The following is a 17577-nucleotide window of genomic DNA, read 5'->3' as shown; positions in this document are numbered from 1 at the left end:
ATTTTAAAGCCGGTTTTCAAGAGATCGCTTGGATAATTCTGTCATATGTTCGATATGTTCGATGTGTAGGTGTCTCTGCGGCCGAATTCAGGGTTTCTGATGGATCTGATCATGGATTCGGGACTGGGTTCAGGACTGTTCGATATGTTCGATGTGTAGGTGTCTCTGCGGCCGAATTCAGGGTTTCTGATGGATCTGATCATGGATTCGGGACTCGGTTCAGTCTTGTACAGTATTCAGCTGAAGGAAATTTAAGGTTCTACGCTGAGTACGATCTATATGACAATTTCTGGAAATAGCTCAATATGTTCGATGAAGTCTGTCCTAGTCCTTCATGATTTCATGATCAGTTCCGTCAGAAGCGTCAGAGCAGAGCTGGAATCTGGTTTTTCAAGAAAAATTATTGCTGCTAAATGACTGAAACCAAATTTCAAGGTTTTCTTGTGCAACGGCACATGTTCCATATCCCAAGTCAGCCTCTGAAACATATTAGACGCCTGAAGAATCAGCTGTTTTCCAAAAATAATATTTTTTAGTTTGAAATTTTTGCTTTTATCGTTCACTTCTTATGCACATAATCAGAATCCATATTCGTTGTCAATGTGTGTGTAATTCATACTTGCAACACTGCAGCTAGTGTGCAAATCGTGTAGACGTTGCAATACAATTTAATCAGCTGCTAATTGGATATGCTTGCAGCATATTTGCATTGTTGCCGGAAATAATTTAAAACTTGAAATTGGATTTGTGGCTGCGCTTCTAATTTATTGCGCTGCCAGCGTCATGGCAACGATTCAGCGAAACGGCGCTGACAATTGCAAGTGTTATTATTGGCGACAAATTTGAAAATGTAATGAACACATCGCACACACATAGACAGACACACACACAGACAGAGTTGTGCATAAGCAATTCATATTTACAAGCGAGTGTAATAATAATTTCATGTGAGCTGCAACGTGTGGCAACGCTTAACGCCAGCCAATTTCAGTTCAATAATTTCCTGATTGTTTCACGTCGCTCATCAAATGCCACCATTTGCATTGCTGTGCCCTCGAGCGTTGCAAGCGTTGCACGTTGCTGCCGTAATTTCCAACACATCCGCTTGTTTTTTTTGTATATTTTTTGTGTTTCTGCTCTTCTCCATTTCGAACTCAAACTCCTATTTGCACTTGCTTAGTTAGATGAGTAGCTAGTTGCAACAACAACTCGCTGTTCGTTCAATGACCAGCGCACAATGCTGTGATAGTTGTTGTTGCTATTGTATGCTTTGTTTTGGTTTTATTTTTTTAATTTATCGAGTTATTTCGCATGCTTATTGGAAAATGTGATTTTATTACTTTGACTATAGGTACTACGGTGCAACGTCTCTATTCCCCGGCGTGTGGATTGTATGCTGATTGTATTGTCTGCTCATTGCCCTGACTACGTTCAACCATCCATCCAGCCAGCCATCCAGCTATTTGCATGTTTATTCAGCTATGCGAATGGCACTCGAACAAATTTGTGCGGCGCAGCGCTCCGTTGTGAGTATTTCATTTTGACGATTTTGTAATTTGATTTTCATATTTTCACATTTCATCAACATCAGCTTCGATACAATGTTACACATTTCCACATGCAACACACACAGTTATACTAGTACAATACAATAAACCATATATATCAACTTATTATTATTTCGGCCGCGGGGCGAGCGAATTGTATGTACAATGACCCAGCACAACTGTGTGAGTGTCGCCCTCTGGCGTTGTTGAACTCCCTGGGCAAATCATGTTTTGATCTTTCAATTTCACTCGAATTCGAGACTCTTTCAATTATTTTGTTTATACAGTTATTTACATACATATAGACCAATATATTTATTCGAATATATAATCAGAGGTTTGATTGAATTTTGCTTAAATTAAAATATTTGAAAATTGAAAAATTAAAACTTTTCGCAGCAGTTCTCGAAGTCTAGTTCTCTCTAGCTCTCGAATTATGTTTAAAGTCTATCTTTCGAATCAAGTTATTTTTCCCCTTTTAAAAATAATAATCAACCATTAGTTACTATTCTATGAATCGGCTCGATACAAGGTTTTATTAAACTCAGAACTCTTCCTGCATTTATAGCAGCTACAACCTGCGAAAACTCCAGTAAGCTGTGCCAAGTCTCATTTGCATATATGCTCTCTTACTCTAAGCTCTTCCAAAACTATGCAGACCCATATTCATCAGGTTAAGCATTTGTGTAAGCGATATTTGCCCACACCATCCGCCTTCAGCTGGTTTATTTTAATTTATTTAAAAATTGCTAATCCGTTATGAACCTCACATAAGGCTTCCTGAATATGCAAACCAAAAATTGTGAAACCAAGAGGATGTAGAGTGACTATGAGTATTTCGGCAGCACATAGACAAGCTCGTTTTTATACATATAGATGTCTAAGGGTAGTGTAGATGATCCGTATGCCCCTGGCGTTGGCACAATTTAATTGAATTTAACAACTTCGGTGTATATACAACGTGTGGTTGTGAGGGTTCGGCTTGTCTTCTCCACAGAGACACATGTAAATCAATATTTTTATTGTAGGAATATAAAAGTGTCCTCAGAGGGACTGTCTTTACTTGATGTCAGCTCACTAAAGGTTCTATACCTGTTCTAAATGAACTGTTTCGACAGGGTCGGTCTATAGAACGGGGGCTATTAGATGAGTGGTTTTAAGTGAACACTCAAAGAGTAATTAGTATCGTGCGAGGACTATTTGTCTGCGGTTCTTATTCTTTATATTTGGCTTCACATTTTTTTCGATCTTTTTTGTCCATAAAGCATTATCCTTACCTTTTCCAAAATTTTGTAGTTTGTTCAAAATATCAGTTAATACTCAGTGGTTTATTCTTCAATAGATTACTATTTTTACGAAAAGAACTCTTCAAATAAGCCTCGATGTTTCGAAAATTATTTTCTGTTACCTATGATCTGTTACCTCGGATGATCTTTCTTCTTCTCTTCTTAACGCTTCTTTAGGCATCCGTCTTTTTATTTTTGGATCTATTGTAGATGATGTGCTATGCTTCCGAGAGTCACAAATGGATGGTTAGAAAATCCCAAAGATTTTAAATTCAATTTCTTGCTTTAGTACCTTCTTTTCCCAATACGATAGTTTTGTTTCGGAACTAAAATATGCAAAGATTTTACTGTTATTATTATTTTTTTTTGTGGAGAGCAAGCCCGTCAGTGTGTGTCCAATTGTGTCACAGCATGAGTGCGGCGGACATCCGGTTGTCCATTTATGCGCAGAGTAACTGCCAGTTCGATGACTCGCTAGCCGCTGGCGTGTGAGGGCATCAATGATTCGGAAATCTGATTTAATTTAATAAAATGGTGATTCGGGTTTTAGCGTCTTGTGCGCTTTGTGCGCATTTTAATGCGCTTCATGCCCACAAATGTGCGACAATAACAACTGCTTCTGGACTTTCTGCCATAACAACAACAACAACGGGAAATGTATCAATTCTTTTTCATTTTCTATTTTTTTTGGATTTTTATTTTTGGCTTTGTTTTTATTCAACTGACCAACGGTTGATTTTATTTTTTATTCATAAATTTTGGGGATTTTTGCAAATGTCTGAAGTGGATTTGCCGGCAAAATAACGACCTATCACCCGCACGCTTCGTATGCCCCTCGGCTCCACTACGGCCCTGTGCGCTTCACTGACTGTTCGAACCCTCTGGTCGGTCGGTCGGGTTGCCTGTCAAGCGCTGACATCCTCGTCGTCGGCGTCGTTGTCATGGTCCCCATAGATTTCGGCTGAAATTCATAAAGGGCTGGCATGCATAATCTCCATAGAAAAGGCAAAATGGTACACAAGAAAAGGATGTTATGACATCTCTTATTACGAATTTGCGAATTTCCACTCTTCGGGGAGGCTGATGATTTCTGTGCAAATGAGTAGCGCTCTATATTTGTACTTTTTCAAACTGGTTGGCATTTATGCTCATGCTCACACATATTTACTTCGGTATGTATGTAGCACGGTCGAAATGTGGCATCTGCATTTGAAATGTGGGCACTCGAAATCGAAATCGCCTGCGTTGTGGTGAGTCGGTTGTGAATAATGTGCAAAGATAACCGAATGATTTGATTTTGCCAAAGTGGAATCGAAATGAACAGTTGCAGAAAATTGTTAATGGCAGCACAAGCAAACACACAGAAAAAAAGGGGTTTCTCCACAGTATACACAAGTAGATTGTTAATTTGAGTGAAATGAACTTTGGGTTCATAAATAAGCTTGAATTGCGCTAAATGAAAAATGAAAAGATATGTGTTGAAGATATAGTAGATATGGAAGTGTCTGTCACAAACATATAAACATAAATAGAAAGTCAACAGGATTTGCTCTGATTTTTTGTTTTTTATTCCACAATTTTACACATTTTTTTCTCCATTAAATACAGTTTGCGTTGGGTTAGCAATGATAATTTATGCTATGGATTACAGGCGTTGCGATATATATGCTTAGATTAGTAATCAAGGAGACTAATAGACTGGTAATCATTGTGAATTATTGAATTTTCAGTTTTTTACATAAGTACATTAAATATAATTATTGGTAATTATGAAAAAAGTAATCATGAAATGTAATTAAATTACTTTACGATTACTTTTAATGATTCCTGATTACTTTACTTGTATTTATTTTCTTAATAACAGTATAGATATGCTTTTTGCTTGGTTAATACAAATCCAAGGGAAAAAATTTGAAATTTAAAAATATTACAAAGTAATTAAACTACTTTACGATTACTTTTAATGAATCTTGAATACTTTATATGCTTTTGTTTTCTAAATAAATAAAAAGCTTGTCTTACCTAATGCAATGCGGAAGGTAAAAATTAGAAATGTTACAAAGTAATTAAATTACTTTACGATTACTTTTAATGATTACTGATTACTTTACTTGTATTTATTTTCTTAATAACAGTATAGATATGGTTTTTGCTTGGTTAATACAATTCCAAGGGAAAAAATTTGAAATTTAAAAATATTACAAAGTAATTAAATTACTTTACGATTACTTTTAATGATTCTGGATTACTTTACTTGCTTTTGTTTTCTAAATAAATATAAAGCTTATCTTACCTAATACAATTCGGAAGGTAAAAATTAGAAATGTTGTGAAGAAATTAAATTAGTTTACGATTACTTTTAATGATTACTGATTACTTTACTTGTATTTATTTTCTTAATAACAGTATAGATATGGTTTTTGCTTGGTTAATACAATTCCAAGGGAAAAACTTTGAAATTTAAAAATATTATAAGGTAATTAAATTAGTAATCGTACTTTAAATTATTCTTGATTACTTTACTTGTATGTATTTTCTATACGACTGTATTTAAATACAACTCTGTGGCTACTTAATACAATTCCGAGTAAAAAAAATTGAAAAATAAGTAATCATTACAATGAGTAATGATTATAGATGACGAAAAGTGGTTGAGAAGAAAACAAAATTGATTAGTTTTTCTGTAGAAAAACTTTAGTTTTAAATTTTGGAAATATTATTAAGGATTTTGAGGAATTAATGGAAACTCTCGGAAATCTCGTGTAATGCAACGAAATCGCTGAGAAGCCGACAAAGAAGAACTTATACGCAACTATTTAAATAATAAATGTCTGAAGTTAGACTCTTAAGAATCGATACTGCAATGCAAAATTGTTGACACACACACACACACACACAAAGGCTGATTGCTTGTTCAGACGCTGGGAATCTTGTAAAGCTAGAATTTAACAAACCGACAGCTGCGCATGCGTGCTTTTCTACATGCATTCAGCTAGGACGTGTTGCATATGCACGACTTTACAAAATATTCCAAAAGCTTCAAGTGAGCGTGCAACAATATGCAGGAATTTGTAACTAACTGTGTGGGTATGTGTGTGTATGTATGTGTCGTTGCCTGTGACTGTGATGCAGTGCTCGTACGAAATTTGAATTTTAATCTGCACACACTGCAGTTTTATTTATTTATCACAAAAATAACTCGGACATAACTCTCAGCTTGTTGTTGTTGTTGTTGCTGCGGCAGTACTGCAGAAAAAAAAGGCTGAAACTCAAGAAAAATCAAAACAAAACATCAAAATAAAATTATTTACGACTGTGCATGCATTCAGATACTTTTATATGAATGTGATAACGAAGAACGAACAACGGTGGGTGGCGCTTTTACACCAGCTCCTGCAGCCACTCCAGCTCCAGCTTCATACTGCCTTACTCACTTTCCGGCAGCAATCTCGGCTCGTGATATGCCAACGCCGCTGCTTTGCGACAAGAATACGAAATTTGAATTTTTCTGCATGAAACACACACTGTCAGCTGCACGGAGCCCTCGGTGTGCAGCAGCCGAGCCAAACATGCCGCACAACAAACTGTAAACGCATACATATTCATGCATATGCATATGGCCAACGCATACATACATAAATACTGCTCATATGTGTGTGTGTGTTCACGAAATTTGTCTGCAGTTTATCGAAAATTCCGTTTCGCTTAGAGTACTTTGGCCATACTTTTATTGAAATTTTATAATTTCCTGTGAGTGCACACATATCCTTTAAGGCATGAACTACATACACTCTGCACATACGTACGTATATATATATTTAGTCAGCAATTGAAATTCATTCGATTTCTTGCAGAAAATCAGCTTGAAGTTTGCTGCAAAAATTCAGTAGAAATCGAGAAAATATATTTATTTACAATATATTTGCGCGTGCATATATATATTTAATTAAAATAAATCCGAAATATTTCACAAACTTGAAAATAATTAATATTTTATTCAATTTTCAGGCGTGTTGTTGATATAAAAGTCGATACAGGGTGCTGCGAAAAGGTGAGTGCAATTTAACGCAATTTAATTTTAATATTATTTTTGCATTTATTTATTTTTGTTGTTATTTTTTCGAGATCAAGTGTGAACAAAGCTAGGCCACGCTTACATTTCCTGCCAGGCTTGCCACTTATTCCATAATTACATCCATTGCCGCATTTTGCCTAAAACTTGAAACACAATATTTTCCCAACTCAAAAGATTTGCATGCATGCCAGTGGACCCTCTGTTTATGCAATTTTGTTAGGCAAAATATTTGTTTAAGTCGCACGTATGCACACTTATCGTTACTGTGCATTAGCAGATTTATTACGCACTGTCAGTTCATTAATATTCCTCTATAAGAATGCCTGCATGTGTGTACTTACCAATAAACAACAAAAACAAGCAACAATTAAATGAAAATTCTCAAATTTTCTTGCACATCCTGTTTTGATAAAATTTTAATCTCCTGTTGCATGCACAAAATGCAGATATTTTGCCGAAATTGCAACATTTACAATATGTAAATACACTGAATTTAGCTTGCTGAGGCAACCAGTAGAAAATTTGGTACGATTGCAAATGCAACCCTGTTGGGTCATATGTAATTGTGTGTCGGTTTTTTCTGAAGTATTATTATCATCATTTTGTATTGCTTCTCTTTCTGACTACTTTCCGAAATATTACTTGAAGTAAAGCTTTAAAGATAAGTTCAAGTTACGTTAAGTTCTAAGGTTTGAAGATTTATGAAGATTTCACTTGGCCGGAGATGATGAGTTCTTTGTGAAGGTACTGACGATACTTTACTTTAACCCTTGTATGTCAACACCAAGAACCCATCATGTGCTGAGACGTCTGAATTCTTTTCCAACTAGTTCGTCTCTTTGGATAATGTTATAAGAACGTACTTGTTTCAAACTTACTCTTCAGAAAGAGATTCTTGAGAGATTCGTATACTATGGGAACTCTATAGCTAATCCTGATTTCAAATTGTTTCCGAATTCTTATTGGGTTTAAGCAAATATATTTCGAATTTCTTTAGATCAATCACTAGACTGCCTCTAGTCTCATACAACTGCTGTTTCGGAAACAGATTCTTGAGATTGCTAATACTATATGAACTCTATAACTAATTCTGATTGCAAATTGCTTCCGTATTCTTATTGGGTTTAACCAAATATATTCCGAATTTCTTTAGTTTCAATCACTAGACTCTGTCTCTAGTCTCATACAACTGGTGTTTCGGTAAGAGATTCTTGAGATCGCTCATACTATGGGAACTCTATAGCTAATCCTGATTGCAAATTGCTTCCGTATTCTTATTCGGTTTAAGCAAATATACGCCGTATTCTTTAGTTTCAATCACTAGACTCTGTACTCTTGAGAGAGAATTTATTAATATGCTTACCAGCATGTAATCGAGAGTCGGCACCCATACAAATTCAATGTGCATCTTAGGCTTTATATTTGTTCTGACTTTTTTCAATTATGCATGTCCTTTGCATAGCTTCTCCCCTTGTTGCCTTTGATAATTGTTGCAAATCTTTTGCGATAGAAAACTATAAACACAGTGCGAGTATATGACAATATGTTGGTGGCATTTAAATATTTTAAAATCTCTCACCTCTTTACATATACTATTACATATACTCATATGTGGCATTATATAACTGGCACAAAGGACCGACCTCGAAATCGAGTAATTTCCCAAAGGATGCTTGAGTGTTTTTGATAATGGCTTGAAAATGTGCCCACATATTTATTTAATTATTTCGTATATTTTTGCACCAGAGAATACTACGTATGGCACTTCACTTCACATTAATTGCTTTCAGTTCGGTAAAAGTGAATTCTGATTCAAATATATTCAATTTACATCTTTGCATAATACTTAAATGGGTTGCAAAAGTACAAGCATATTAGTGCTGATTGCATGTGGGTGTAAGCAAAAACTGTTGTCGGATGCAAGTCGGTGTGCGATGGGTATTCTAACTTTGTTCAGCAAACAATTGTTTTTACCATGACAGATAGAGAGATACAAGGCAGGCTGAGAGATAAATATTATTTGTATCAAAAGTAGAAGATAGAGAGGCTGAGTGAGAGAGGTAGAGATATTGAAGAATATTTGTCATCTTCTTATATGGTATATCGGTTTACTCTGAATCCATAGTTTGATTGATTGATCTTTTTACCTTTGATTCAAGAACCAAGAAGAATAGTTTGAATAAGGATATTAAGCATACTGTTGCTAGAAATTGGCTGCATTAAGACAATATTGATTGTATTCTCCGAAAAGCTGATCATCTTCAGGTACGAAAATGAAACATAAACAGAACGTCGTACATATCATTACAAAGAAATAGCTCCCGTCGTTGGACTCTTTTCAGGTTCCCAAGACGGTTCCTACAGAAAATTTAAATAAAACAATACTAGTATTTCTCCCACTCTCTCGTATGTAATTTCCGGTTGCATACGCTCCTAGACCTTTCTTACTTGCTTACACAAAAACTCACCTTGTTCGTCTATGCTTCTTAGAAAATTCTTGAAATATGCACCCTTTCCTTTACGCTCTCAATAAGTGCAAGAAGTACATGCAACACAAAAGCAAAAGGTGTCATGTGTGCGTCTGTACGGTTCGCATGAATTGATGTGTGAATAATTTACAATTAGTGTAAAGTGCTTTTCGATGTCCTTCTTAGTTCGATGAGTTTAATTGACTTCGGAAATGAAAAATTATTTGCCATCGAGAAATGAAATATTTACGAAAATGCTAAAATGTAGAATATATATTATAGAAATATATAAGAATATGGGTAATACATACATAAATATTAAAATTTTATTATTTATATAAATAAGGAGATTAGTGCTAAATAGTGAAGTCTAATACCGTGAATTTGCTCAGTTTACATTACACAGTAAGGCTGAGTACATAGTGTAGTGAGGTGCAATGGAGGATGGTTATATTGGGTTTTTAACTAACTGATCTCGAGCCGGTGTTGATGCTGATAATAATGTCAGCCTTGAAATCCAACGCAGAATCACTCTTGCGAACAGATGCTACTATGGACTGAGTAGACAATTGAAAAGTAAAGTCCTCTCTCGACGAACAAAAACTAAACTCTACAAGTCTCTCATCATTCCCGTCCTACTTTCTGGTGCAGAAGCGTGGACGGTGTCAACATCCGATGAGACGGCACTAGGAGTTTTCGAATGAAAGGTTTTGCGGAAGATTTATGGTCCCTAAAACATTGGCAACGGTGAATACCGCAGAATATGGAATGATGAGCTGTATGTGTTATTCGACGACATAGACATAGTCCAGCGAATAAAAAGACAGCGGCTATGCTGGCTAGGTCATGTTGTTCGAATGGACGAAAGTGCCCCAGCTCTGAAAGTTTTCGATGCAGTACCCGTTGGTGGAAGCCGAGGAAGAGGGAGACCTCCACTCCGATGGAAGGACCAGGTGGAGAAGGAGCTGTCTTCACTTGGTATTACCAATTGGCGCAAACTGCCAAAAGGAGCTATTCGCTATTGGCTTCAATATAAGCTTAGACTATTGAAGTTATCCATAAGAGTAGTAAGACCGTTTCTAACATAATTTGCGATATATTGGAAATATATATATGGAATCGACAACTCAATCACAGATTTTTGACATGAAATATTTTTTTGGATAAAAAGTCTATACAAATATATACAGAGTTGGCTCTGTGCGCCAAGCTTTGGTAGAAACTCGCATAATTGGTTAGGTTCCGTTTAATTAACTGCACGCGCTGAAGACGTCTTCCATCGTAACCCTTTGACATCATGAATTTTCGATGAATTTTCAATTAAAAATTACTGTAAAATACACAACAAACACAGAGAGCGTGTAAAACGCAGAGCAGACTTCATTAAGAATCGAATGCGCACAAAAAATTTTAGTTGCGGTTAAGCAATTTCAGCTGAATTTCGACATGTTGTCGCTGCGCACGCCTAGGAATGTGCGTGAGTGTGCGAGAGAGAGCGCGCCTCAAACTAAGGTGATCTCACTGGCTGCCGACTGGGTGGCGGTGGACCACCCAGCAACATAACCGCAGCGCAGCCACCGCAACACAGCTTTACTCCCCAGAGAATTTGCAGATTTCGCATTCAAAAGCAATCGAATCGGCATATTTTGCAAACCGACCAAGTTTTTGCACTTTGTGCTGCAAATCAAACTAATTAATGCGACCACACAGGCATCATCATGCATCAGCAACATGCAGCATCGTGCAACAATGTCATCAACGTGTGCGCGCCTCATCGCTGAGTTGCCGCAAGTGAGCTGACAATTTTCGTGCCGTAAATGCGCACAGTTTTACATAAATTTCACTCGTTGCCTGTCAATGAGTAGTAATTCGATGATATTTGCAGATGACGCGCTGTCGGTAACAAGTGGTACATGGGCGCTGGCACGAAAGAAGCGATAAATGTTCGATATTTAATCGATTGTTTCAGTAGAAGATTTGGAAAAGCTGAAGCTGAAAGTTGAAAAAATGAATTTTGAGTCAACATAGTATGCATCAAATAATAGCCCGCTTAGTGTGGAACCAACATTCAGTTCGGTAAAAATATCGATATTGTCGCTTTCATTGCAATCGAAAACAATTTCGAAAATCATTTTCGTGATGAAAATCCATGCTGTGCATATAAAAATGAGTATTTCAACCAAAAGCGCTTGCGGCAAGTGAAAAATATCTTTTTCGTGCTTTAATCGAATTATTATCTTATAGCGCGTGTTTGTGTAGGTGCGTGAGTGTTTCGCAGTGATACGATTCGCGGAATGAAATTGCAGCTCTGTGTGCCGATATGTCGTGGCTGTGGCAGTGTATGGGCTTGCGTCGCGCTTGTGGCAAGTGCATTCTTTGCCTATTAATTTTGCCGTGATTCAATTTACAAACTACTCGCATGTGTCACCGCAGTGACGACTATTTGCACGCGCGCTATATGATGTATGCGACTGTCAGCACTCAGCGCTGACGCCATAAGCCACATGCCATATTAATACGCATTTTAAGCGATATCCACGGCAATTTACGCTAGAGCAAATACGAAGATTCAGCAGCGGTTGACAATCGTGCGGCTACTGATGATGCTGCTGTTGATGATGGCGACGCGCTGCGCTGCTGGCGCTGGTTGGCAATTGATGAACCCGGCAACAAGCAAGGAGTCAACAATACAGACGGCGATATGAGCAGCGCGTACAACGGCTGACGGCGGGCGGCGCAACGGTGGCGGTAGCAACATCATCAATATTGATAATTGCTGGTGAAGTGCGCTGTGCTACTGTTGAGCGGTGTTGATGGCATTAATGTCAACGCCAATGCTTGCCATTAACCTCGACATAAATCGCAACAAGCCGTCGACGAGGAAGTCAGGCGCGCAGGCAGCCTTTCAGCGCGTCGACAAGCCAAACACAACACACAACCTGCCAAGGCGCAGGCAGCAAGCAGCGAGCGGCAGGCGGCGCGCTGAAGGCCAGCATTCAATCACTCATTCACTTATGCGCCATGTCACTGCGTCAGTTCGATAGTCAATCAATTCGTGCCGAACTTCGTTAATTTGTGACGTGGTGACAGCGAACATAGCAAATGAAAGTAGATTATATGTGTGTGTGTGCGCGTCGCATTCTTGCCATATACGATTCCACTGTGTGCATGTGTAACTGATGCATATGCATATAGTATATAAGAGAGCGCGTGTGTGCTTCGCGCTGCGGTTTTTAATTGAATAAACATCGACAGGCCACAAAGGAATTGAGCGCGCTCACACGCATACCAGAAAAAATCGATTGAATAGCCGCACATGTGTGTGTGTGTGACTGCCAGGATGCCAATTAAATGAGATTTTTAATTAGGCACAATGCAAAGGTGCTGTCATTGGTCGCGCTGCTATTGAGCGTGGAGAGCGGTGCGTCGGCGGCATGCTGCCCTCAAAGCTTTTACGATTGGCTGTGGTGCTGTTATGGTGTGTGTAGCGGCCTTAACTGCTCGAGCGTTTTAAAAGCGGAAAAACGAAAATTAATTTGCTTTTTATTTTATCTCTTCGTCCCACCTTATAAATGCATGCAACAACGGAATCCAGGAAAAAGCTGCATGGCATGCGGGCGCGTAAGTGGTTGGCTGGTCATGTGGTGCGGCGATGATTGATGAAATGTGTAATTATCTGTGCGGAGGTGGGCGTCAACAGCGCGTCTCATCTGTTAAAAGTCATTTGCGAGAGGAATTGATGATGGAATGGTTTCTTTAAAAGAACTTTAATAAGAGAACGGTGCGATTTTGCCCGGATGCTGCCAGGAACGTGAATCTAACGAGCTTCACTCGCTCGTTGAGCTCCTTAAAATGGCGCTGGAGACAATTAATGTTAAACGTGGACTTGAACTTACCCAATATAAGCCTGATATTTTCTCTTATCTTTGTTCACAGAATCATGGTAAAATGGAATTGGACACAGAGTATCTCCGGAGAGTGATGGAACATAAGCTAAGGGTTGATCTACTGTCGAATAGAGCACTTTCTTTATGGGTTTACCAGACCTATCATGAACCTCAATATTTTCTCTAGGGCTTCCAGGATAATTTGGAATAATTTTACAGACCAAATTCAATTCCAATCCAAAGTCGACGGATGTGCTTTCAAAGCTGCTAAAGAACTATTCAATAGCTTTAGAACAACACTTCCGTTGAAGGCACTATTTGGAAGGCGCAACTATAAGGAACTATTTTTAACCCAAAAACCCCGTCGCGTGGGTGTTGAGCAAAAGCACAACTACGAGTATTGCATGCACGAGCGCACGCCTTCCTAACCAATTTCTTAGCATTTGCGGATCTGTAAATTGCGAAATGAGTTTCTGCAGCAATTTGTATTATTTGTCAATCGATACGTGCGTCGCTATCCTTGCCACTCCACTGCTTGCTATTAATATTATTAGGTCTTGTACTTACACACAATACCACACACACACACACTAACACTGCGCCCTTACCTTGCCTTGCCACATGACTGCTTATTCGTTTAAACTTAAGCACTTAACCCATCCGTGGGATTTGCGTTCCGACACAGCGACTGCCGGTCGACCGAGCAGAAGGTCAGCCACACTTTGGCGCCTCGTGCGTGTGGCGCCCGAGCTCACATCTTCCTGGCAAACGACGTGTGTGCACACCCAAGGGAGCGATTGTCATAAAAGGTACTGCTTAACCGGCACAACAGAGCAACTTAAATTTCACTGCCCACAAAAATACCAAATAATTTCGGGAATTTATATAAACTGCTTGTTTGCCTTGTTCGCCGTAGTTGTTGTTGTTGATGTTTTTCAACTTGCTGTTGACATTTACAAACGTTTACCACGAACCTTTTCCCGCCCGCTAGCCGCCGCGTGCGCCCTCTTATCTGTTGTCGGGTAGACAATCATTTATTTGTGCGATGATGTGATTGTTTCGGGCTGACTGTTCCTTTGCCGTGCTCCCAAGTTGTCACTTAACCTAAAAAGGATAATAGACTTGAATCGCGCCGCCGTCGCCGCTGCGAAACGAGCAACAATGTAAATTTACTGCCAAGACATTTCGAACTGTATATTTTGTTGTAAACGAGTAGCAAATACAAAATGAAGACGAATCAGAAAGGATGTGCGTTGACCACCACCGGCCACTCGCCGGACTGAGAACAGTTTGAAAAAAGACATTGAGCGCCGTAAAAGGATTGAGTTGTGTTGCGCTGAAACATGACGGCATATACATACAGTCGGAGTGATCGGACATTAGTTTGCATTGGAGTTGGTTAAGGACAGTGAGGAGTTTTTTTCTTAATAAATCACTAGTAAGCAGTGGATAATTCGCTTAAGATTTAGAACAATGTGCGGAGCATAAAAAGCTTCCAGGCAGCGCCAGTAGGTCAGTTAGCGTTAGCTTGCTAGAACTCATCGACGCTTAGGTGGTAACTACTTTCAAATGAAATTGCTTATATATCGAGTGGAGTGTGCTCGCTTAAGCGCCATGATTACCAACTTTCGTAATTTTGTGTGGACCCCCATGCACATATGTCCATATGTAAACGAGTGGGTAATAATTCAAAATTTCACATTCGGTTGAATGCTTTCGTTTTACCGCAATTTTGTTATCATTGTTGTACGTAGTCTGATGTTGCTCGCCTACATTTGCAAAGCCTACGACTGACTCCGTATGCCCTTATGATTTTTTGGCAAACAGGATTAAGACCTTATGAAACTACTGAGCAAGCGTGGCGAATTTATGCAACAAAGAAATGATGAACTTTCCAACTTGCCACGACACCGAAGACCACACTATAAGTCACAGTCGCTGGGGAAAATACAGTTTTTGCTGGCGCGACTGACAAGGGCGGTGACGGCGGTGGAAGCGTGTGGTGCGCAAATCTAGTCGAAATTGAGGAGGGGGACACCTACCGTGGGACGCTGGGATAACGAACAATGGCCGTGAGTGTGACTTTAAATTCAGAATAATGAACGCTAGATGCCGGAGCCACAACATCTGCCATTGCTCATACATTTCTATATATGTATGTACACAAATCTGCAACTCTCGGTGTAGATTATGGCCGAACTTACATGGCATTGTGTGGTGGTGAAGTGAATCGAAAAGTCATGCGTTAGAGATAAGTAAAAGAACTCTTTGGGTTTTAGGAGATCCTAAAGATTTTAGTTGAAAGATTTTCAAATTTCCGTTATTTTCGAACGAATTCGGGTCTTCAAGACTTCACTGGTGGCCTAACAGATGACCGGCACCCAAAGATTTTAGAGATCTATTACATAACCTCATTAGCCTCAGAAGTATTGGAGTCTATATCCACTTTAGTTTAACTTTTTGATTCATACACTGTGTTCATAGTTCGCAGCTGAGAGAACTTCAACCAACCATCTGCACAAAAACCGAATTCTTGAAACCCTCGATATCCGAGCACCAATTGCACCACCCTTTAGACATTGACAGAGCACACGAAATCAGCATAAAAGCGTATGCCGAGAACAAAAAATCGCACAAAACGCCCACATACCCGGACGCCAGACCAAATCTTGGCCAACAGAATTGGGAAGTATGTTAAAACTCTTTCGACCTTAGTTGGCAATTTCTGATTAGTGTCGGTAAAAAGAAGGCACACAGATTTTTCGTGTGACAGAGGTATTCATACCACTCCGAGTTGTACATGGAAATACAAATGAAACAGTGCAATGCATGACATATGTAACAGAAGAGGAGCAGCAAGGACAACAACTGCAGCAACAGGAATTAAATCAACAGCACACAAAATCCTTTTCGCTGTACTCTAGGACAGCAGAGGAACCCAACACGCAGCCACATGTGGACTATGTGTGCGTGTCTACTGTGCTGTTGCATGAACTGCTTGCAAGTTGCATGAAATTGAAGCTTAACTGGTTAGTCTATTGTTAATTTTCCCTTGCAGCAACTGCTGTTTTCAGTTCGGTTTAAATGAAAGTTATTTTGGAACTGGTTCAAAACTGGTCCATTTCGAACTAGTTTATTTTTAACTCTTAAATTTGTAGTTGCGATCTTTTTTCCCAAGCTGTTTGCTGAGCTGAGATTCACTAAAAGCAATTTTATGACTGGTATTAAACTGGTCCATTTTGAACTAGTTCATTTTCAGTTCGAAATTTGTAAGTTCAAACTAGTATTTTGTCGAGCAGCTTGAAGCTTCATCGCATAGTTACACGCATACGTCCTTCGCAGAAAAGCAACCGAAAGAGAGAAAGAGACATAGTGAGTGTGAGAGAGACTATCGAACAGGAAAGCAACATGGGCCGCTAGGCAATTAAGTGCAACCAAACAGCAAAAATAACAGCATAAGAGCCTCTCTCACACACACATACATACACAGCATACATGCGTAATATTTGGTATGTGCTTTGTTGTTGTGCTTTATCCTTTTATGAAACTGAATTCCTCTGCTGTGTGCATACATTTGCATATGAGTCCGTTTATGTGGCTGTGTGAGTACGTGTGTGTGTGTGTGTGAGGTGGTAATTTGCTGTTGCAATTCTGATTGAGATGTGTAAATGGCTATGTAAAAATTGTTGAGTGGCTATGATTTGGCAGACAATTTGATTGTTATGTGTGCAGCATGAATGCGGTGACTTGGCTGGACTCAGGCAATACTACATTGCTTGGCAATCACGAAATTAAGGAAATATTGAAAAAATGTATAAGTGCCGAAGCTAAGTGAAAATGTGCATTGAGACGATGGTAGTTCAATAAAAATTAAATTACTTTTATATACCGGTGAGGTTTCTGGGATGTTTTCAGAACCTGTGACCACTCGCTAAAGCTTCTTAGACCATACAAAGTTATAAATTGTTTGGTTTTAAAGCTCACTACATAATCTTAAAAATATAATTGATTTCGGATTCTACGCCCGTTAAAGTAATATCTGTATTAAAGTCTTGAATACCATTGAATTAGAGTTAGTGAGCTTTTGTAATATGCTAGTGAGCTTTTTTAATGTAAAGCTTACCGGGTACACAATATCAGAGAGTTTCCACTAAAAACCTACTCTGCGATGAGTCGTGAGTTCAATAAGAAATCAGAGAAACAGTTATTCGGAAACAGTTTAGAATAAGTCGAATACTCCGAAAGCTACATAGCATGAAAAATAATTCTGAAATCCTGGGTCTATATTTCGGATGAGTAGATTGAATCTTTGTA

General features: G+C 38.7%; 1 long non-coding RNA gene across 1 annotated transcript in view; it reads left to right on the top strand.

Moving 5' to 3' along the window:
* LOC128920555 (uncharacterized) overlaps positions 1-8642 on the top strand; it is a 159857-nt gene extending 151215 nt beyond the window's left edge. The window contains exons 3-4 of the long non-coding RNA XR_008470646.1: positions 1352-1526; positions 6842-8642. This is a non-coding gene — a long non-coding RNA (uncharacterized LOC128920555). The remainder of the gene's footprint in view (positions 1-1351; positions 1527-6841) is intronic.
* The last annotated feature ends 8935 nt before the right edge of the window (positions 8643-17577 follow it).

The sequence above is a fragment of the Zeugodacus cucurbitae genome, chromosome 3 (genome assembly GCF_028554725.1).
Source record: "Zeugodacus cucurbitae isolate PBARC_wt_2022May chromosome 3, idZeuCucr1.2, whole genome shotgun sequence".
NCBI classification, from domain to species: Eukaryota; Metazoa; Arthropoda; class Insecta; order Diptera; family Tephritidae; genus Zeugodacus; species Zeugodacus cucurbitae.
Note: the sequence above shows the minus strand (reverse complement) of the source record. Positions and strands in the feature narration are given on the sequence as shown.